At 42.2% G+C, this 22495-nt stretch overlaps 1 protein-coding gene across 17 annotated transcripts in view; it reads left to right on the forward strand.

The window, feature by feature from the left end:
• LOC106993001 (uncharacterized) overlaps positions 1–22495 on the forward strand; it is a 138349-nt gene that overhangs the window by 64783 nt on the left and 51071 nt on the right. For 9 of the 17 annotated variants that reach the window (XR_013402727.1, XR_013402739.1, XR_013402741.1 and 6 more), the window contains one exon: positions 13291–13382. The exons of 6 other annotated variants lie outside the window; for them this stretch is intronic. The gene's annotated coding sequence lies outside the window, so the exon portion shown is untranslated. Of the gene's footprint in view, positions 1–7643; positions 7701–13290; positions 13383–22495 lie in introns of all 17 variants that reach the window. 2 more of the 17 variants (XR_013402732.1, XR_013402736.1) reach the window with 2 other exon arrangements.

A 22495-nucleotide genomic window follows, 5' to 3' on the forward strand; every position in this document is an offset into this window, starting at 1 on the left:
GCCTGGGAACAAGAGCGAAACTCCGTCTCAAAAAAATAAAATATAGGCAGTGTCTTAGGAACAGAAGCATTGCTTTCCTTAATCACATCCTCAGTGTCAGAAGACTGTCAATGAGTGTATGGGAATTGTTTCAGACTTGTTACATAGGCTTTACTTAGAGCTGGAGAGTTTATATAGAGAGATATAATAGAAACTTATTTAAAACAAAAAAATGGCTGTGGCCAGCTCTTTTCCTAAAGAGGGGTGGCTTAATTCATATACATAGGGGAAAAAATTATTCCATTCCCTTTACCACTACAGAATGGTAGTGGTGAGTGAAAGTTCAAAACTTTTTGTTCCTTGGTGCTGATCAAGGGTAGAAGCTGAAGTGGATAGTTCATACTGTGGGTGGCTCCAGCTATGGGTCAATGGAAGTCAGAGAAAAGGGAGTGGAGAGCTAAGTTGTTCTGAATAATATAAGGGGGATTTCTCTCCCGCCCCAGTACACAAACACAATGTGAGAAGCATTTGAAGAGGATAAAGGGGCCAAGCAGTGTGGTAATAACCCCTCAGTCTTTTCATACCTTCAGGAAAGTCTGATGGGCATACAGTGTGTTGAGTGAGTGCATATATGTGTTTTTTTTGTTTGTTTTTTGTTTTTGTTTTTTTCTGTTTGATAAAGCATGGAAAAGGGGGACTGAGTCCTATATCTGGAACAGCTTAGAGCAGAGGAAGAGATCCACCTCAGGAAGTGAGATAAGAAGTCCAGCAAGAAATGGAGTCAGAGCCAAAGAGACTATGAAGAGCATTAGCTCCTGATTTGCAGAAATTCTGGGAAGGCCATTGGACTTCTCATAGAACTTGGGTTAGGGAGGTTCAGGGAGTTTTTAAAACATGCCCAAGGATAGGGTGGTTGTAGCTGACATCTGATTGCTGTAGTGCTGTGTAACTCATACAGTGTTTAACAGTGGTCCCCAAGATCCTGTTGATGCTTCAGGAACCATCATGTTATTCGTCTCTCTATTCAGACTCCAAAGAGGAACAGCAAACTTCCCAACAAAGGACTTTGTTATACTCTTCCCACCTTATGAGTTACACAGAACCTGAGGATGCTAGTTAAAAGAGAGAGCTTCAGTCTCCTCAGCCACACCATTGCTGAGAAGGATATATCATTAGGGGTAAAGAGGTTGGGCAAAGTCTTACACAAAGTCTTGGAACTTGAAGACTGCTCTGAGCAAGGACCTAAGCAAAATAAATTTTTTTGAGATAGGATCTCACTCTGTCACCCAGGCTGAAGTGCAGTAGTGCAATCATGGCTCACTGTAGGCTTGACCTCCTGGGCTCAGGCAATCCTCCTGCCTCAGCCTCTTGAGTGGCTGGGACTACAGGTGCACACCACCATGCCCAAATTTTTTTTTTGTAGAGACCAAGTCTCGCCAGGTTGCTTTGGCTGATCTTGAACTTCTGGTGCTCAAGCAGTCCTCCCATGTTAGCCTCCCAAAATGCTGAGATTATAATTGTGAGCCACCACACTTGGTCTTAAGCAAATATTAACTCCAATCACTATCCTAAGCCAAGGTGTCTGAGCAGCTGAGGGAGGACCAGAGTGAATGCAGCTAGTGCCACACCGAACAAAATACTCTTGCTCATTCCTTAGGGAGGAGAACCTGGTTGATAGAGGAATCTATCTTATAGTCTTAACATTCACTATAATTCCAAACTTTGAGGACAATAGAGACCAGTGGGCTTTGACTGCCCAGCGTGCAGTCTTCATTCTTAGGTAAGAACACTTTAATTTTCCTTTGGGGGACCACGTCCTTCCCCACTCTCAGACCAGATTCTGGTGGGATAAATCCCTTGGAGGACACATGACTGCAGTCAGAGAATAGCAGTTGACATGGGCATGGTTCCAAATCCAGGCCAATCATGACTCTGGATTTTGGTTGGAACTATTAAGAAAGTGAACTCATTTCTTTTCCAGCTGGGTTCCCAAGCCTGTAAAATGTAAGCCTCATGCTGCCGGGGGCCATCTTGCCACCCCGAGGGGAACGCTGCTAAGAATGAAACCAACATAGATGAAAGCTGAGCTGTGAGATGGAGCGAGATGAAGGCCACATGACATCTTTGGAGCACCTGGATCTAACTGTGTCTTAAGCTAGTCTAACCCTGGACATTTCATTTACATGGGCCCAGGTTTTCCCTTTTTTTACCCCTCCTTTTGAAAATTTGATTTGGAATTTTGCCACTTGCAGCCAAAAGAGTTTTAACTAATCAGTGCCATAAATTTTATATAGTTCTCCTTACAAAATGTGGATCAGCCTTTTTCAACAGATCTTTTGTCTTAAAGTGCTGAATTGTAAGTTTGTCATGAGAATCACATGAGATCATGCATGTGAAGAACCTGCTATTATCCTCCTTGTAGAAAAAAACCAGTAAATATTAACTACAGGAAGCAAGGAAGGAGGAGGGTGAGGGGAAGAAGAAGGGGTACTGATTTAAAAGAACCCTGAAGTCCTTAGGATAATCTAGGAACCCTCAGACCCAATCCGGTACCCCCATTCTAAATGCTCCTAGTGCCCTGTACCTTCTCCTCATAACCCTTCATTATGATTGTAATGGTGTGTTTATGTAATAATTTTGATTAATGTCTCTCTCCTTCACTGACCTAGCAGTTCTAGCAGGGCAGTGATTTTGCTCAGTGTTGCATCCCCTGCACCTAGTCTGGTATGTGGCATTCAGCATACGTTTATTGAATGAATGGCCATGTGGTTACTCGGATCCTCCTTGATTGGGGTTAGGATTGTGGCAGAAGTGGCAAAATTAGAGTAGTCTCTGTCCCCTCTGCATCTAATACACTGTCCACACTCCCAACACATACACATATACAGAGAATTTGTCTCAATTAGATAATTAACTTCTTGGTTGTAAACCAAACCACTGGTTCTTAAACTTTCATTGGATCATTTTATTGAATTAAATAGTGTGGTTCTGGCCTAATGTCTGGAAAGCCTTGCAGAGGAGTGGGTCAGGTCTTTGTGACAAACAGGCAGCCTTCCCTGCTTCTGTGTCTTTATAAAATCACCTATTTAACTGGAGTAGTCCACCCTCCCTCAGGCTCTTATAGGAATGTGCTGGAGGCTGTAGGAAGGTGGGAAACTGAGAGGGAAAGGACTGGGCCTCTGGAGACTTCACTCACTCCTAACAAGAAACAAAAGCAGTTAAAGGTGGCCTGAGGACAACCTGAAGCTCACTCCCTCAGCACTTTTGGCTGGAGCTCCCTTGTTGTTCGAGCCCCACTCAGAGCTCAGTACACCACCCCACTAGCACCCTCCTCCTCCCAGCTGAGGCTGCATTTCATCCCTTCCCCTAGCCTGCTTTCCCTGAGATGGGGGAGTATTTCCCAGGGCCCATGTGACTTCCACTGGCAAGTGGCGATTACCAATGGTTTACTAGTCAGTAAAACTACCAAAGGCTTTTGTGCTGTAATAGTCCTTTTCCTGTTTAAAACTCTGGGGATTTTCTACTGTTGCCAATAGTTTTTCAAGTCAGCAATTACGGTGTGGATTATGTAATGGCTAGGTATTAAAAATAGAAAAGACTAGAGTTTGCATCTATTTTAACCAAATCTTTAAAACAGAGCAAACGGAGGGGAAGGGTGGAGAGGGAGAGACCAGAGGAGGAAGGAGAAAAAGATCATGTGACAAGAGGCAGTGAGATTGCTTCTTATGACTGGGTAAGACAGCTGACAATTCACTGTGCCCTTCTCCCATGATTTGTGGCCCAAGGACCTGCACTCCCTCCTCAGCCTCCTCTGGAGAGGGGTCCTTGATAAGAATTCTGAGGACACAAGACCCCTTGTGGATATTTCTTAGCTCAGCCTTGGTGTGCTTACCTGCTTCTGACAAGCAAAGTGGCTAAGTAGGGGAGGGAGTTGAATTTGATGTCCTCTACTAAGTCCAGGACTCCTATTTTGTTTTGTTTTGTTTTTGAGACGGAGTCTTGCTCTGTTGCCAGGCTGGAGTGCAGTGGCACCATCTTGGCTCACTGCAGCTTCTGCCTCCTGGGTTCAAGTGATTCCCCTGCTTCAGCCTCCTGAGTAGCTGGGACTGCAGGTGTGCTCTACCGCGCCTGGCTCATTTTTTGTGTTTTAGTAGAGATGGGGTTTCACCATGTTGACCAGAATAGTCTCAATCTCGTGACCTTGTGATCTGCCCACCTTGGCCTCCGAAAGTGCTAGGATTACAGGTGTGAGCCACCGCGCCCGGCCGAACTCCTATTTTTTTATTGCCAATGTCTTTGCACTCAGCTTGTTTCTCTTGCTGGAATGGTAGTCAGGGTGTTGCTTATATGTCTTTAGCATTCTAAATTTCTGTCAGTCCCTTGGCCAAAGTTATTCCAAATAAATATTCAATATAATTACCTCCCACTTCCCTGCCCCAATCCTCTTCCTGTTGGATTGCTGCCACTCAGCCCCAGATATAGAAATTCCAGGGTTACAATGGGTTTGCTGTTGAATGACATCACACCAGTCCCCTACCCCCTACTCTGAGTTGAGGGATATTTGTATTTTAACAGAGACCCATTGAGTAACTTTAGGGCCTCTCTGGTGGTGGTGGAAGTTTAGGTGTCAGGGTTGATATTTTGGGAAGGAGAATTTATTTTATTTATTTTTTTGGAGACAGAGTCTGTCTGTCTCCCAGACTGGAGTGTGGTGGCGCCATCTCGGCTCACTGCAACCTCCGCCTCCTGAGTTCAAGCGATTCTCCTGCCTCAGCCTCCCGAGTAGCTGGGACTACAGGCTTGTGCCACCACACCCGGCTATTTTTTGTTGCATCATCCCATGGTGGAATGTAGAAGGGCAAGAAAGTATACATGCGCAAGGGAGGAAGGGGGCCAGATTTATCCTTTTATCAGGAACCCAGTCTTGTGACTATGACATGAATCTATTTATGAGAGCACAGCCCTCATGACCTAATCACCTCTTAAAGATCCTACCTTTCAACACTGATGCGTTGGGGATTAAGTTTCAGACACGTGAACTTTGGTGGATGCATTCAAACTACAGCACCAGGCTTCCTACTATGTCACCTCCAGAGGCACCCAAAGAGGGAGGTTTTGAGTTAATCACTTCATAATTTATAGCCCTTGAGCCGGCAGAGAGCCCATGCAGAAAGCACCCTATTTCCTAGGTCTCAGGTGGCATGGAGAGGTGAGTACTTTGAAGCAGGTGTTCACTAATTTCCAAAGAGTCAACGCAAATAAGTTCAGTGGGGTTCATGGGAGAGAGACCTGAAATGAATCAGTTGTGGCTAATATTAGAAAGTTGTCTTCTCGTCATTACTTCCATCTATTTCCACATCTACCCCATCACACTCCGTTCTCAGTATCTTCAACTGTACTGGAGTGGAAAAGAGTGCCAACAGCTCAGAATAATACTGGTTCTAGCTCCACCCAGCCTCCCCCAGTGCGACCCAACCTAGTAGAATTGCAGTGAAAGGAAGCGAGAGTTCTAATTATGGGTTTTAGGCATCTTTTCACTAGATACGTTGGAGGATCTGAGGACCTTCCTTGGGGAGCTTTAATCACAGTACCCTGGACTGGGAAGTGCCCATGATGTGGCACCTCTTTCTTATCCTGTAGGGTTTTTTTGGATACATAATAATTGAACATACTTATGGGGGTACATGTGATATTCTGATACATACAATGTACAATGACCAAATCAGGTTAATTAGCATATCCATCACCTCAAACACTTGTCATTCCTTTGTGTTGGTAACATGCTAAATTTTCTAGTTATTTAGAAACATATAACAAATTATTAACTATAGTCACCCTTGTGTGCTATTGAATACTAGAACTTACTCCTTTTATCTAACTGTATTTTTGTAACCATTAACCAACCTCTCTTCAGTCTCTCTCCCACCCTTCCCGGCCTGTAGTAACCACCATTCTACTCTCTACTTCCATGAAATCACCTTTTTTGTGCTTGGCTTATTTCAATTAACATAATGGCTTTGGTTTTATCCATGTTACTGCGAATGACAGAATTTCATCCTTTTTTATGACTGTATTTGTATATATACTACATTTTAATACATTCTTCTGTTGATAAACTCTTAGGTTGATTCCACATCTTGGCTATTGTGACTGCTGCTGCAGTAAAACATGGGAGTGCAGATATCTCTTCAATATACTGATTTCCTTTCTTTTATATGTATTATACCTAGCAGTAGGATTACTGGATCATATGGTAGATATATTTTTAGTTTTTTGAGGAACTTTCATATTACTTTCCACAGTGGCTGTACTAATTTACATCCTGCTCCACCCCCGCTTGTTTTGAGAGATAGGGTCTTGCTCTGTCGCCCAGGCTGAGTGCAGTGGCACGATCTTGGCTTACGGCAGCCTGGACCTCCCAGGCTCAAGTGGTCCTCCCACCTCAGCCTCCTGAGTAGCTGGGACTACAGGTGTACATCATCACGCCCAGCTAATTTTTTAATTTTTAAATTTTTTGTAGAGACAGGATCTCACTGTGTTTTCCAGCTGGTCTCAAAATCCTGGATGCAAGCAGTCCTCCTGCCTCAGCCTCCCAAAGTGCTGGGATTATAGGAGTGAGCCTCTACTCCCAGCCTGCTATAGCTTTGTAGTATGTTTTGAAGTCAGATAGTGCGATGCCTCTAGTTTTGTTCTTTTTGCTCGGGATTGCTTTGACTATTTGGGGTCTTTTGTGGTTCCCTAGGAATGTTAGGGTTGTTTTTTCGATTTCTGTGAAGAATGTCATTGGTATTTTGATAGAGATTGCATTGAATCTGTAGATTGCTTTGGGTAATACGGGCATTTTAACAGTATAAATTTTTCCAATCTATGAGCATGAGATATCTTTTCATTTTTTGTATCCTCTTAAATTTCTTTCATCTTGTTTTATAGTTTTTATTGTAGAGATTTTTTACTTTGGTTAAATTTGTACCTAAGTTTTTTTTTTTTCACTATTGTCAGTGGAATTCCTTTCTCAATTTCTTTTTGTGATTCTTTGCTGTTGTACAGAAGTGCTACTGATTTTTGTATGTTGATTTTGTATCCTGCAACTTTACTGAATTTGTTTATTGACTCCTAACAGTTTTTTGGTGGAGTCTTTAGGTTTTTAGGTTGTCTGCAAACAAGGATAATTTGACTTCTTCCTTTCCAATCTGGATGCCCTTTCTTTCTTTTTTTCTGATCGCTCTGGCTAGGACTTCCAGGTCTATGTTAAATAAAGGTAGTGAAAGTGAGTATCCTTTTCTTGTTCCATATATATATATAATATATATTTTTTGAGACAGAGTTTCACTCTTGTTGCGCAGGCTGGAGTGCAGTGGTGCTATCTCGGCTCACTGCAACCTACGCTTCCTGGGTTCAAGCGATTCTCCTGCCTCAGCCTCCCAAGTAGCTGGGATTACAGACATGTGCCATCATACCTAATTTTTGTATTTTTAGTGGAGACAGGGTTGTTCACCATGTTAGTCAGGCTGGTCTTGAACTCCTGACTTCAGGTAATCCACCCACCTTGGCCTCCCCACGTGCTGGGATTATAGTCATGAGCCACTGTGCCTGGCTCTTGTTCTGTATCTTAGAGGAAGACTGGGAAGTGCCCATAATGTGGCATCTCTTTCTCATCCTTATAGGTTTTTAGTTCTCTGATGCTGGATTCCAATCCGTATTCTCACCAGAGGCTGACTTTGGTAAGGAGCACAAACTTCTGGTATGGTCCATATTTTAATTCTTTCAACCCATTGTGTCAATTAATGCACTTGGACGTGCCTGGTCAAGTGTCCTGGCCTTTGGTATGGTCACAGCCATTGCAGCATCAGTTTCTGTGTATCTGGATAGTCAGACTACTCCAGACCATTTGTGTCAGCAGAAGCTGGAGTTCATAGAGAGTATCTGCTCTCCAAATCTCATCCCACCTTCCAGGCTTTGAGCAAGGTAGATGGTTTACCAAAGCATCTGCCTGAGGGGCTGCTAAGGGATAGCATCAGTCCAGGAGTAAATCATTGGCACAGTCCACAAAGGAATCCTTTCTACATAAACCCAACTCTGTTGTGGCCTCCTTTCCTCCCACCCCATGGATAGGACCATAAGGAGACATGAGAACTCGACCACAGCAATGTTGGGTACACTGGTCATCTCCATCCTTTTCTTTTCTCTCCTCCTCTCTCCTCTCTCCTCCTCCTCCCTCTTCCTCCTCCTCCTCTTTCTTTTCTCTTTTTTTCCTTTGGAGATGGAGTCTTGCTGTGTTGCTCAGGCTGGCCTTGAACTCCTGAGATCAAGTGGCTCTCCTGCCTAAGCCTCCTGAGTAGCTGGAACTACAAGCATGAGCCACCATGTCCTGCTCCATGCTTTTCCTGAAGGAGATCACTCTTTCTGTCATTAAAATATTTAATGCATTTCTAATCCCCAACACGCATATTTGCATGCATGTATGTGTGTTATAATGGTGGTGCTTCTAGTGTCTAGTGTCTGTTGAGATAATACAAGTGGTTATAAGCTGGTATGAAAAGAATGACAAATTTAAGTATATTTAATTTTTGTACATCCAATCACATTGACAAATTTGAGACACAATAGTGTTTATATATGTGGGACATATATTTGAGCTACAGACAGTGCAGGGTTCAAAAGGTGGATCTTTTGCATTAACTCTAGTACCAGGGCTCAGAGCTATGACATCAGTCACCCCTTACTGCATACCCTTCCCTTCCTAGACCTCTTCTGTGTCCATGAGATCAGCCTTAGGAATGAGTTTGGGGAGTGGGCCAAGACAGGCTGAGGGTTGGGCCTTAGAACTCCACCTATTTGCTGCAACTCCTCTGTCTGGGGTAGGGAGGGGGTGAGATGTGGGGAGAAGTGGTGTGGCACCCAATGACACCAGTCACACCTGGAGCTACAGCTGTCTTCCAACAGAAAACAGGGGAGGTAAGAGGAGGCAGGGAAAGGAAAGAAGAGGGTTGAGAAAGAGGGAGAAGAAGTGAGGAGAGGAGGGAAGGAGGAAGAGGGTTAGTGAGGAGGGGATTGTGGGCAGGGCAACCTTGGGGCTGAGCCAGATTGACAGGGGTGCTGCCCCTTGGGGAGGCAAGTAGGAGATTTCTTGGTATCCTGACCCAGCCCTGGAGTAATCTGACTCCACGGGGCAGTACCAGCCCCTCTCTGTTCTCTCAGCATCTCCTTTCCTTCCAAACCAGACTGATAGTCCCAGGCTCGAAAGACCCATCTCTTTTGTCACAGAAGACTGCAACTGATGAACGACTTACTATTACTGACTGCCTTGACGGGTTTGCACTTTATGAGGAGATCTTAGCATATCACTTCTGCTGCCGTTATTAAGTATTACCCAAACTATATTACTACTTCTTCTCTTCCAGTCAATTTTGGTAATTTTTATTTTTTTCTTAAAAAAGTTTTAAAATTATTGGAATAAATTTTGCATAGTCTTACTATATTTTAAAGCTCGATTTTATCTTCCATTTTTCATCCCAATATTATTTAATATTTCAGTCTTTTTTTTTTTTTTTTTTTTTAATAGTGACAGGGTTTTGCTATGTTGGCCAGGTTGGTCTTGAACTCTTGGCCTCAAGCAGTCCTCCTGTCTTCGCCTCCCAAAGTGCTAGGATTACAGGTGTGAGCTACTGTGCCTGGCCTCAGCCTTTTTTTATGATCTGTTTTACTAGTGGTCTGTCTTTTCTTTAAGGACCCGTTTTGTCATCTCTATTGTTTGTCTTCTATTTCATTAACTTTTTCTTTCTAATTATTTAAAAACTAATTTTGCAATGGAAAAGTAATACAATGAGTCACTTTCTCTTCCAAACTATTACGAAAAGATCAACAACCCAAAGTAATAGAAAAAAGGACTTTTAAAAAAGAAATCTACATGGTTTATAGATGCAAGAAAATACTTTATTAGCAAGTACAACCATGCATTTTTTTTTTTTTTTGAAACAGAATCTTCTCTGTTGCCCAGGCTGGAGTACAGTGCTGCAGTCTTGGCTCACTGCAACCTCTGCCTCTTGGGGTTCAAGTGATTCTTGTGTCTCAGCCTCCCAAGTAGCTGAGATCACAGGAGTGCGCCACCATGCCCGGCCAACAATGCATCTTTTAATGGTGGACCTCTAGGCCTGAGTGGAGAAGAGAGGCATCTTCAGAGAGGCGTCTACTGCAGAGAGAGAGTGCCTAATGGGGGGAACCCTGGACTACAGCCAGGAGGTTGCCCTGCTCTCAGCCCTGTCTTTTATTTACTAGTAATAAGCAAGGCATAGACCTCTCTTCTCTCCCCTGCAAATCGTGACTAATAAAAAATGTCCCCACCTGCCTTGCCTAATTGGCTGTTGTAGCACATCAGATTCAGAATGTGAAGAAGACAAGACACCTGAACTCCTGCTTAGGCCCTCGCCCCCCATCTTTCTTTTGCCACATGTAGCAGCAGGGAGGGGTTGTAGATGAAACCAGCCTGTTCTGGCGGGACTACTTAGCAGGCCCTTCCCTTAAGGGAAAATTATTTTGAAAAGAAAGAGGGGGTATTATTCTCTCTCTAGCTCACTGTGCTTTCTGTCTTATCTCTTCTTCAGTTTTGATTTTGATTTTGTTTTTAGGATTTTATAATTCTGTATTCTGTGGAGAAGCATGGGAGGGGAAGGTGTGTTGGAAACTGGGCCTAAAAACCAGGAGGCAGAAATGGATGTCCTGTATCAGCAGTTCTCAAGTGCTTTGGTCTCAGGAGCCTTTTATACCCTTCTTCCTTCTTCATTTTTTTTTTTTAGCTTTATTGAGTTATAATTGATACACAAAAAATAGCACACATTTGATTTATATGTCTTGAGGAGTATACATCTTGGCGAGTTTGAACATGTGCATACACCCATGAGACCATCTCCACAACCACAATGCTAAACTTACCCATTACCTCCAAAAAATTGCTTGCGTTCTTTTTTTTTAATTTTTGTTTTTTTATTATATTTTAAGTTCTAGGGTACATGTGCATAACGTGCAGGTTTGTTACATATGTATACATGTGCCATGTTGGTGTGCTGCACCCATTAACTCGTCATTTACATTAGGTATATCTCCTAATGCTATCCCTCCCCCGTACTCCCACCCCACAACAGGCCCCCGTGTGTGATGTTTCCCTTGCTGTGTCCAAGTGTTCTCATTGTTCAGTTCCCACCTATGAGTGAGAACATGCGGTATTTGGTTTTCTGTTCTTGTGATAGTTTGCTGAGAATGATGGTTTCCAGCTGCATCCATGTCCCTACAAAGGACATGAATTCATCCTTTTTAATGGCTGCATAGTATTCCATGGTGTATATATGCCACATTTTCTTAATCCAGTCTGTCATTGATGGACATTTGGGTTGGTTCTAAGTCTTTGTATTGTGGATAGTGCTGCAATAAACATACGTGTGCATGTGTCTTTATAGCAGCATGATTGACAATCCTTTGGGTATATCCCAGTAATGGGATGACTGGGTCAAATGGTATTTCTATTTCTAGATCCTTGAGGAATCACCACACTGTCTTCCACAATGGTTGAGTTTACAGTCCCACCAACGGTGTAAGACTGTTCCTATTTCTCCACATCTTCTCCAGCACCTGTTGTTTCCTGACTTTTTAATGATCACCATTCTAACTGATGTGAGATGGTATCTCATTGTGGTTTTGATTTGCATTTCTCTGATGGCGAGTGATGAGAGCATTTTTTCATGTGTCTGTTGGCTGCATAAATGTCTTCTTTTGAGAAGTGTCTGTTCATATCCTTTGCCCACTTTTTGATGGGGTTGTTTGTTTTTTTCTTGTAAATTTGTTTGAGTTCTTTGTAGGTTCTGGATATTAGCCCTTTGTCAGATGAGTAGATTGCAAACATTTTCTGCCATTCTGTAGGTTGCCTGTTCACTCTGATGGTAGTTTCTTTTGCCATGCAGAAGCTCTTTAGTTTAATTAGATCCCATTTGTCAATTTTGGCTTTTGTTGCCATTGCTTTTGGTGTTTTAGACATGAAGTCCTTGCCCATGCGTATGTCCTGAATGGTATTGCCTAGGTTTTCTTCTAGGGTTTTTATGGTTTTAGGTCTAACATTTAAGTCTCTAATCCATCTTGAATTAATTTTTGTATAACGTATAAGGAAGGGATCCAGTTTCCGCTTTCTACATATGGCTAGCCAATTTTCCCAGCACCATTTATTAAATAGGGAATCCTTTCCCCATTTCTTGTTTTTGTCAGGTTTGTCAAAGATCAGATGGTTGTAGATGTGTGGTATTATTTCTGAGGGCTCTGTTCTTTTCCATTGGTCTGTATGTCTGTTTTGGTACCAGTACTGTGCTGTTTTGGTTACTGTAGCCTTGTAGTATAGTTTGAAGTCAGGTAGCATGATGCCTCCAGCTTTGTTCTTTTGGCTTAGGATTGTCTTGGCAATGCGAGCTCTTTTTTGGTTCCATATGAACTTTAAAGTAGATTTTTCCAATTCTGTGAAGAAAGTCATTGGTAGCTTAATGGGGATGGCATTGAATCTATAAATTACCTTGGGGAGTATGGCCGTTTTCACGATATTGATTCTTCCTATCCATGAGCGTGGAATATTCTTCCATTTGTTTGTGTCCTCTTTTATTTCACTGAGCAGTGGTTTGTAGTTCTCCTTGAAGAGATCCTTCACATCCCTTGTAAGTTGGATTCCTAGGTATTTTATTCTCTTTGAAGCAATTGTGAATGGGAGTTCACTCATTATTTGGCTCTCTGTTTGTCTGTTACTGGTATATAAGAATGCTTGTGATTTTTGCATGTTGATTTTGTATCCTGAGACTTTGCTGAAGTTGCTTATCAGCTTAAGGAGATTTTGGGCTGAGATGATGGGATTTTCTAAATATACAATCATGTCATCTGCAAACAGGGACACTTTAACTTCCTGTTTTTCCTTTTTTTTTTTCAAGTCATAACCAGTTTTATTGAAAAGGACCCTGTACACATTTATCAATTCTAATACCTTAATAGCTACCCAACAAGTCATTAACATACAGAAACATGCATCATGAGAAGCAAGAAATATCACCTATCCCTTCTGCATATTAGCAACTTGTCACTCCTGAGCAACAGTGCTCACATCACTGAGGTCTGTGAACAGTCACTTTTCGCATTCATCCTGAGTGAAAGATGGAATGACTTAAGTACAAATGCAACATATTATAAACAATTTCTTAGAAAAAAAGTCACAAATTAAACCAAAGTATTTTACAGAATTTACTACAAAACGCCATAAAAACTGCCTTCACTTAACCTCTCTCTCCCCAGATCCGGCGAGCCAACTGGATGTCTTTGGGCATGATGGTGACTCCCTTAGCGTGGATGACACACAGATTAGTATCTTTGAACAGACCCACCAGGTACGCTTTGTTAGCCTCCTGCAGCGCACGGATGGCCGGGCTCTGAAACCTCAGGTCGATTTTGAAATCCTGCGCGATCTCCCTCACCAACCTCTGGAAGGGCAGCTTCCGGATGAGCAGCTAGGTCGACTTCTGATAGGGACGCATCTCTGGAAGCGCCAGGGTCCTGGGCCTATAGCAATGAGGCTTCTTCACCCTGCCGGTAGAGGGGGCGCTTTTCCTGGCGGCTTTCGTGTCCAGCTGTTTGCCGGGCACTTTCCCACTGGTGGATTTACGAGCTTAGTTCAGGCCATTTTCTTTCACCCAATGCCGAAGTTTTAGGTCACTTCTCCGACTGCTGCGCCGCTTCCGCTGCCCGAGGAAGAGCCGCAATCGCGGAGCAAAGAACCGACACTAGCCCAATGAATGACCAAACCGCTCTGCTGACTTCCTCTTTTTCCTAATTGAATACCCTTTCTTTCTTTCTCCTGCCTGATTGCCCTGGCCAGAACTTCCAACACTATGTTGGATAGGAGTGGTGAGAGAGGGCATCTCTGTCTTATGCCAGTTTTCAAAGGGAATGCTTCCAGTTTTTGCCCATTCAGTATGATATTGGCTGTGGGTTTGTCATAAATAGCTCTTATTATTTTGAGATACATTCCATCAATACCGAATTTATTGAGAGTTTTTAGCATGAAGGGCTGTTGAATTTTGTCAAAGGCCTTTTCTGCATCTATTGAGATAATCATGTAGTTTTTGTCTTTGGTTCTGTTTATATGCTGGATTACATTTATTGATTTGCCTGTGTTGAACCGGCCTTGCATCCCAGGGATGAAGCCCCCTTGATCATGGTGGATAAGCTTTTTGATGTACTGCTGGATTCGGTTTGCCAGTATTTTGTTGAGGATTTTTGCATCGATGTTCATCAGGGATATTGGTCTAAATTTCTCTTTATTTGTTGTGTCTCTGCCAGACTTTGGTATCAGGATGATGTTGGCCTCATAAAATGAGTTAGGGAGGATTCCCTCTTTTTCCATTGATTGGAATAGTTTCAGAAGGAATGGTACCAGCTCCTCCTTGTACCTCTGGTAGAATTCGGCTGTGAATCTGTCTGGCCCTGGACTTTTTTTGGTTGGTAGGCTATTAATTATTGCCTCAATTTCAGAGCCTGTTATTGGTCTATTCAGGGATTCAACTTCTTCCTGGTTTAGTCTTGGGAGAGTGTATGTGTCCAGGAATTTGTCCATTTCTTCTAGGTTTTCTTGTTTATTTGCGTAGAGGTGTTTATAGTATTATCTGATGGTAATTTGTATTTCTCAAGGGTTGGTGCTGATATCCCCTTTATCATTTTTTATTGCATCTATTTGATTCGTCTCTCTTTTCTTCTTTATTAGTCTTGCTAGTGGTCTATCAATTTTGTTGATCTTTTCAAAAAACCAGCTCCTGGATTCATTGATTTTTTTTAGAGGGTTTTTTGTGTCTCTGTCTCCTTCAGTTCTGCTCTGATCTTAGTTATTTCTTGCCTTCTGCTAGCTTTTGAATGTGTTTGCTCTTGCTTCTCTAGTTCTTTTAATTGTGATGTTAGGGTGTCAATTTTGGATCTTTCCTGCTTTCTCTTGTGGGCATTTAGTGCTATAAATTTCCTTCTACACACTGCTTTAAATGTGTTGTTTGTATCTTTATTGTGTCTGTGTTCTCATTGGTTTCAAAGAACATCTTTATTTCTGCCTTCATGTCGTTATGTACTCAGTAGTCATTCATTAGTAGGTTGTTCAGTTTCCATGTAGTTGAGCAGTTTTGAGTGGGTTTCTTAATCCTGAGTTCTAGTTTGATTGCGCTGTGGTCTGAGAGACAGTTTGTTATAATTTCTGTTCTTTTACATTTGCTGAGGAGTGCTTTACTTCAAACTATGTGGTCAATTTTGGAATAAGTGCGATGTGCTGAGAGGAATGTATATTCTATTGATTTGGGATGGAGCGTTCTGTAGATGTCTATTAGGTCTACTTGGTGCAGAGCTGAGTTCAGTTCCTGGATATCCTTGTTAACTTTCTGTCTCGTTGATCTGTCTAATGTTGACAGTGGGGTGTTAAAGTCTCCCAATATTATTGTGTGAGAGTCTAATTCTCTTTGTAAGTCTCTAAGGACTTGCTTTATGAATCTGGGTGCTCCTGTATTGGGTGCATATGTATTTAGGATAGTTAGCTTTTCTTGTTGAATTGATCCCTTTACCATTATGTAATGGCCTTCTTTGTCTCTTTTGATCTTTGTTGGTTTAAAGTCTGTTTTATCAGAGACTAGAATTGCAACCCCTGCCTTTTTTTTTGTTTTCAATTTGCTTGGTAGATCTTCCTCCATCCCTTTATTTTGAGCCTATATGTGTCTCTGTGTGTGAGATGGGTCTCCTGAATACAGCACACTGATGGGTCTTGAGTCTTTATCCAATTTGTCAGTCTGTGTCTTTTAATGGGAGCATTTAGCCCATTTACATTTAAGGTTAATATTGTTATGTGTGAATTTGATCCTGTCATTATGATGTTAGCTGGTTATTTTGCTCGTTAGTTGATGCAGTTTCTTCCTAGCATCTATGGTCGTTACATTTTGGCATGTTTTTGCAATGGCTGGTACCTGTTGTTCCTTTCCGTGTTTAATGCTTCCTTCAGGATTTCTTGTAGGGCAGGCCTGGTGGTGACAGAATCTCTCAACATTTGCTTGTCTGTAAAGGATTTTATTTCTCCTTCACTTATGAAACTTAGTTTGGCTGGATATGAAATTCTGGGTTGAAAATTCTTTTCTTTAAGAATGTTGAATATTGGCCCCCACTCTCTTCTGGCTTGTAGAGTTTCTGCTGAGAGAACTGCCATTAGTCTGATGGGCTTCCCTTTGTGTGTAACCTGACCATTCTCTCTGGCTGCCCGTAACATTTTTTCCTTCATTTCAGCTTTGGTGAATCTGACAATTATGTGTCTTGGAGTTGCTCTTCTTGAGGAGTATCTTTGTGGCGTTCTCTGTATTTTCTGAATTTGAATGTTGGCCTGCCTTGCTAGATTGGGAAAGTTCTCCTGGATAATATCCTGCAGAGTGTTTTCCAGCTTGGTTCCATTCTCCCCGTCACTTTCAGGTACACTAATCAGATGTAGATTTGGTCTTTTCACATAGTCCCATATTTCTTGGAGGCTTTGTTCATTTCTTTTTACTCTTTTTTCTCTAAACTTCTCTTCTCGCTTCATTTCATTCATTTGATCTTCAATTACTGATAGCCTTTCTTCCAGTTGATTGAATCGGTTACTGAAGCTTGTGCATTTGTCACGTAGTTCTTGTGCCATGGTTTTCAGCTCTATCAGGTCATTTAAGGACTTCTCTACATTGCTTATTCTAGTTAGCCATTCGTCTCATCTTTTTTCAAGGTTTTTGTCTTCTTTGCGATGGATTCAAACTTCCTCCTTTAGCTCGGAGAAGTTTGATCGTCTGAAGCCTTCTCTCAACTCGTCAAAGTCATTCTCCGTCCAGCTTTGTTCCGTTGCTGGCGAGGAGCTGTGTTCCTTTGGAGGGGGAGAGGCGCTCTGACTTTTAGAATTTTCAGCTTTTCTGCTGTTTTTTCCCCATCTTTGTGGTTTTATCCACCTTTAGTCTTTGATGATGGTGATGTACAGATGGGGTTTTGGTGTGGATGTCCTTTCTGTTTGTTTGTTTTCCTTTTAACAGTCAGGACCCTCAGCTGCAGGTCTGTTGGAGTTCGCTGGAGGTCCACTCCAGACCCTGTTTGTCTGGGTATCAGCAGCAGAGGCTGCAGAATAGTGAATATTGCTGAATAGCAAATGTTTCTGTGTGATCGTTTCTCTGGAAGCTTTGTCTCAGAGGGGTACCCGGCTGTGTGAGGTGTCAGTCTGCCCCTACTAGGGGGTGCCTCCCAGTTAGGCTACTTGGGGGTCAGAGACCCACTTGAGGAGGCAGTCTGTCCATTCTCGGATCTCAAACTCCATGCTAGGAGAACCACTACTCTCTTCAAAGCTGTCAGACAGGGACATTTAAATCTGCAGAGGTTTCTGCTGCCTTTTGTTTGCGTATGCCACGTCCTTAGAGGTGGAGTCTGCAGAGGCAGGCAGGCCTCCTTGAACTTTGGTGGGCTCCACCCAGCTCCAGCTTACCTGGACCAGCCGCTTTATTTACCTACTCAAGCCTCAGCAATGGCAGGCGCCCCTCCCCCAGCCTCGCTGTCACCTTGCAGTTAGATCTCAGAATGTTGTGCTAGCAATGAGGGAGGCCCAGTGTGCGTGGGACCCTCCGAGCCAGGTGCAGGATATAATCACCTGGTGTGCCCTTTGCTAAGACTGTTGGAAAAGCATAGTATTAGGGTGGGAGTGACCCCATTTTCCTGGTGCTGTGTGTCACGGTTTCCCTTGACTATGAAAGGAAATTCCCTTACCCTTTGCACTTCCCAGGTGAGGCGATGCCTCGCCCTGCTTCGGCTCTTGCTTGGTGGGCTGCACCCACTGTCCTGCACCCACTGTCTGACACGCCCCAGTGAGATGAACCCAGTACCTCAGTTGGAAATGCAGAAATCACCCGTCTTCTGTGTCGCTCACGCTGGGAGCTGGAGACTGGAGCTGTTCCTATTCAGCCATCTTGGAATCTCTTCTTCTTTTTTTTTTTTTTTTTGAAACAGGGTCTCACTCCCCAGGCTGCAGTGCAGTGGTGCGATCTCAGCTCACTGCATGTGCCATCATGCCCTACTCATTTTTTTTTTTTTGTCTTTTGTAAACTTGAGGTCGTACTATGTTGCCCAGGCTGGTCTCAATATCCCAGACTCAAGTGATCCTCCTGCCATGGCCTCCCAAAGTGCTGGGATTACAGGCATGAGCCACTGTGCTTGGCCTGCTTGTGTTCATGCGCACGTGTGTGTGTGTGTGTGTGTTTTGGTAAGAACACTTAAGATAACATGTATTGGGCCGGGCGTGGTAGCTCACGCCTGTAATCCCAGCACTTTGGGAGGCCAGGGCGGGCAATCATGAGGTCAGGAGATCGAGACCATCCTGGCTAACACAGTGAAACCCCGTCTCTACTAAAAATACAAAAAAATTAGCCGGGCATGGTGGTGGGCACCTGTAGTCCCAGCTACTTGGCAGGCTGAGGCAGGAGAATGGCATGAACCTGGGTGGTGGAGCTTGCAGTGATCCGAGATCGCACCACTGCACTCCAGCCTGGGTGACAGAGCCGGACTCTGTCTCAAAAACAAACAAACAAACAAACCAAAAAAAAAAAAAAAAGAAACGTATATCGGCCAGGTGTGGTGGCTCACGCCTGTAATCCCAGCACTTTGAGAGGCCGAGGTGGGCAGATCACGAGGTCAAGAGATCGAGACCATGCTGGCTAACATGGTGAAACCCCATCTCTACTAAAAATACAAAAAAATTAGCTGGGCATGGTGGCATACTCCGATAGTCGCAGCTACTCAGGAGGCTGAGGCAGGAGAATCGCTTAAACCCGGGAGGCGGAGGTTGCAGTGAGCCGAGATAGTGCCACTGCACTCCAGCCTGGCGACAGAGTGAGACTCTGTCTCAAAAAAAAAAAAAAAGATAACATGTATTCTCTTAGTGTATTTTAAAGTGCCCAATACCTTATCGTTAACTATAGGTACTATATTGTACAGCAGATATCTAGAATTTATTTATCTTGGCCAGGCAAGGTGGCTCATGCCTGTAATCCCAGCACTTTGGGAGGCTGAGGCGGGCCGATCATGAGGTCAGGAGATTGAGACCATCCTGGCTAACACAGTGAAACCCCGTCTCTACTAAAAATACAAAAAATTAGCCAGGCATGGCGGTGTGTGCCTGTAGTCCCAGCTGCTGGGGAGGCTGAGGCAGGAGAATGGCATGAACCTGGAAGGCGGAGCTTGCAGTGAACTGAGATCACGCCACTGCACTCCAGCCTGGGGGACAGAGCAAGACTCTGTCTCAAAAAAAAAAAAAAAAAAAAAGAATTTATTCATCTTGCATACAAAAGAATGGATGAAAAAAACGTTATGTACACATGATGGAATACTATACAACTTTAAAAAAGAAGGAAATCTTGCTATCTGTAACAACATGGATAAACCTAGAGAATACTGTGCCAAATGAAACAAGCCAGTTACAGGAGGAAAAACACCATGTGATTCTACCTATATGATGCATATTCCACATACATAAGAATAGAATGGTGACCACCAGGGACTGGGGGAGGGAGCAATGGGGAGCGTTTTTCAATGGACATACAGCTTCTATTATATAATTAAAAAATTTAAAAAGCTGTGGTAAAATACACACAACATTTTTAAGTATGCAGTTCAGTTGTATTGAGTACATTTATATTGTGCAAGCATCACCACTCTTTATCTCTAGAACTCTTTTCATCTTGAAAATTGAAACTCTATCCATATTAAATGAAAACTCCCTATTCCTCCCTCCCTCAACCCCTGATCACCACCAGTATCCTCTGTTCTCCATGAATCTGATTAGGCACCCCAAGTAAGTGGAATCATATAGCACATCTCCCTGTGTGGCTTACATCACCCTGCACAATGTCTTTTTTTTTTTTGCCCAAGCTTGAGTGCAATGGCATGATCTCAGCTCACTGCAGCCTCCGCCTCCCAGGTTCAAGTGATTCTCCTGCCTCAGCCTCCCAAGTAGCTGGGATTACAGGTGTGTTCCATCACCCCGGGTAATTTTTTGTATTTATAGTAGAAACGGGGTTTCACCATGTTAGCCAGGCTAGTCAAAACTCCTGACCTCAGATGATCCGCCCACCTCTGCCTCCCAATGTGGTGGGATCACAGGCGTGAGCCACCGTGCCTGGCCCACAATGTCTTAAATGTTTATATTGTAGCATGTTTCAGAACTTCCTTCTTATGGCTGAACAACATTCCATTGTATGTATACACCACATTTTGTCCATCCATTCATCACTGATAGACATTTGGGTTGCTTATACCTTGCTTGCTATTGTGATAATACTGTGACAAATATGAGTGGATAAATACCTCTTCAGGACTCTGCTTTCAATTCAGTTGGTTATATAACCAGAAGTAGAATTGCTAGATCATATGGTAATTCTATTTTCAATTATTTGAGGAACTGCCATGTTGTTTTCTCCAGCAGCTGCACCATTTTGTATTCCCAGTAACACTACATTAGGGGTTCAATTTCTCCATATCATTGCCAGCACTTGTTATTTTTGATTTTTAAAAAATGTGTGTTTTGACAAGTAAAAATTATATGGATTTATGGTATACAACATGATGTTTTGATATATGTATATATATACACACACACACACACATTGTGGAATGGCTAAATTAACCTATTGAACATATGCATTGCCTCATATACTTCCCATTTTTTGTGATAAGACCACTTAATTCTCTTAGCAATTTTCAAATATACAATGTATTGTTACTTACTGTAGTCAGCATGACATACAGTCGCTCTCTTGAACTTGTTCCTCCTGTCTAACAAATTTTGTGTCCTTTGACATCTTTCCAATCTCCTCACCCCCCACCCTCTGGTAACCACCATTTTACTCTCTATTTCTATGAGTTCAACTATTTTATACTCCATATATAAGTGAGGTCTTTCTGTACCTGGCTTATTTCACTTGACATAATATCTTCCAGGTTCGTCCATGTTGTCACAAATGACAGGATTTTCTTCTTTTTAAAGGATGAATGGTACTCCATTGTGTGTATGTATCACATTTTCTTCATTCATCTGCTGATGGACCCTTGCATTGATTTTATATCTTGGCTATTGTGAATAATGCTGTAATGAACATGGGAGTGTGAGTATCTCTTCAACATACTGATTTCATTTCCCTTAGATGTATACCCAGTAGTGATATTGCTGGATCATATGGTAGTTCTACTTTTAAATTTTTGAGGAATCACCATAGTGTTTTTCATAATGGCTGTACTAATTCACATTTCCATCAGTAATGTGCAAGGGTTTCCTTTTCTCAACGTCCTTGCCAATACTTGTCATCTTTCTTCTTTTTTGTAATAGCCATTCTAACAAGAGTGAGGTGATATGTCATTGTTTTGAATTGCATTTCTCTGGTGATTAGTGCAGTTGAGCACCTTTTCAGATTCCTGTTGGCCATTTGTATGTCTTCTTTTGGGAAATGTCTGTTCAAGTCCTTTGATCATTTTAAAACTCTAGTTATTTGTTTTCTTCCTACTGAGTTGTTTGAGTTTCTTATATACACTTTAGATCATAACCCCTTCTCAGATACATGGTTTGCAAATGTATTCTCTCACTCTGTAGGTTGTCTCTTCACTATATTGTTTCCTTTGCTGTGCAGAAGAGTTTCAGTTTGATGTAATCCTATTTGTCAATTTTTGCTTTTGTTGCCTGAGCTTTTGGAGTCATATCCAAAATTTTTGCCCAGACTAATGTCATGAAGCTTTTCCCCTATGCTTTCTTCTAGTAGTTTTACAGTTTCAGGTCTTATGTTTGTCTTTAATCCACTTTTGATTTTTGTATATGGTGTGAAATGAACATCTAATTTCATTCTTCTGTATTTGAATATCTGGTTTTTCCAGCACCATTTATTGAGTAGGCTGTCCTTTCCCCAGTGTATGTTCTTGGGACCTTTGTTGAAAATCAGTTGACTGTAAATATATGGATGTATTTCTGGGTTCTTTATTTTTTTCCATTAGTCTATGTGTCTGTTTTTTGGTGGTACCATGCTGTTTTGGTTACTACAGCTTTGTAGTGTATTTTGGAGACAGATAGTATGATACCTCTAGCCTTGTTCTTTTTTCTCCAGATTGCTTTGGCTATTTGGGGTCTTTTGTGGTTCTATAGGAATTTCAGAGTTGTTTTTTCTATTTTTGTGAAGAATTTTATTAGTATTTTGATAGAGATTGCATTGAATCTGTAGATCATTTTGGGTAGTATGGGCATTTTAATGTTAATTCTTCCAATCCATGGACACAGCATATCTTTCCATGTTTTGTGTGTGTCCTCTTCAGTTTCTTTCATCAGTGTTTCAACGGTGTTTTCTGTGTACAGATCTTTCATTTCTTTGATTACATTTATTCCTAAGTATTATTTATTTATTTATTTATTTATTTATTTATTTATTTATTTTATTATTATTAT

The sequence above is a fragment of the Macaca mulatta genome, chromosome 13 (genome assembly GCF_049350105.2).
Source record: "Macaca mulatta isolate MMU2019108-1 chromosome 13, T2T-MMU8v2.0, whole genome shotgun sequence".
Lineage (NCBI taxonomy): Eukaryota > Metazoa > Chordata > Mammalia > Primates > Cercopithecidae > Macaca > Macaca mulatta.